A 1,462-nucleotide genomic window follows, 5' to 3' on the forward strand; every position below is an offset into this window, starting at 1 on the left:
ATGTGAGGTCTTGCCTTTTAATCGATATCCCGCCATCTATCAAATGTCCATAGTACTCTTCATTCTCCCTCACTTCTACTCACCATTGTTCTACCTTTTGTTCCCCTCCAATTACCTAATCACTTCTTCAGTCACCATTCAATAATATACATCCATTCCCCGAATCCAATCCGGCTCTCTCCACTTATTTCATTCCCCCACAATTGCAAAGCCAAAGATCTTATGGTTGTTCCAATGTGGAAAGAAGCGGACTTTTGGTTGGCCCTATGCCCCGATGGACGACACATCAACATCATCTTTTTTGACGGATTTTATGGCTATCTTCCGTTGGTGTGCGCACCACACCTCAATCGAGTTTTTCAGGGTATTCCCTCATTTCCGATGCTTTATCTACTCTATGATGGGGCGTGCGAGACTCCCAATGTGTCTGTCGGACAAAATAACAGATGCGTTTATGATGGGTGTTCAATGTGCGAATCATAGTGGCTCATTCATGAGTTGCTGTATGAGAGATTCACTTTCACTTTTACAAATTTAACAAAATAATAAAGAACGTTCTAATAAACCTCGTTTATTATTGTAGGTCGGGCATCCCAAAACTGGAATAGAAATCAGATCGAAATGTATTTGGAGTTAAGGCAAAAGACGCCAAATTAGTCATACATGAGGCGAGAGCAAAAAGCACTTGGAGCCAATACAAACGGTGTTATACTAAGTTCGTAATTTGGTGTGCTAATGTACAACAAGACCATTTAAGCGTCAAACACACTCTCATCTTAGCATATCTGAACCAAATTCGGATTGAAACAAAGAGTTATCATGCCCTAAAAATACATGCTGTTCCGTGCACAATCGAATACATCATCATAGTATGTCAAGGACAAATGATGTACAGAAGGAACAATAGTTCACAGAACGGGTTTTATCGAAATGTGTAAGAAAATGTATTTTCTTATCTTGTGAAAATCACGAAGTCGTTGGATTGCCCATCGTGTAGTCTAGTTGGCGGTCAAATGTCGACCAAATGCCAACCCAATGCTCGCAATCCATCGTAAGTGTCGGAAAGCTGTGAGGTTTAAAGACACTCTCGAGGAATCGATTCTCGGAAATTAATCGGACGTAGTCGCGAAAATCCTCGGTCACCGAAATATTTTGAGAGGGGGAAGAGAATCTGAATAAGCAATCTCATCCTCAAGAATCGATGTTACTAAAATGTCGGGACCTGACGACAAAAGACGACCATATCCTTCCGGGATGTTCCGTTGGGACCTAGTTCCGGCCCAATTTCAACCCTTTGCCGTTCAGACCCAATGGTGGTCAGATGTGGCCCACATACCATACCTTACAGAAGGGCCTGACATGATCCATTGTCTGCAATCCGAGAAACCCCTTGATGGCCAATGTGACTGGCCTGACGAAAGGAGGTCAACCCTGAACATTGGTATGTGAAAATCCCTGTTGC

The sequence above is a fragment of the Tigriopus californicus genome, chromosome 2 (genome assembly GCF_007210705.1).
Source record: "Tigriopus californicus strain San Diego chromosome 2, Tcal_SD_v2.1, whole genome shotgun sequence".
NCBI lineage: Eukaryota > Metazoa > Arthropoda > Copepoda > Harpacticoida > Harpacticidae > Tigriopus > Tigriopus californicus.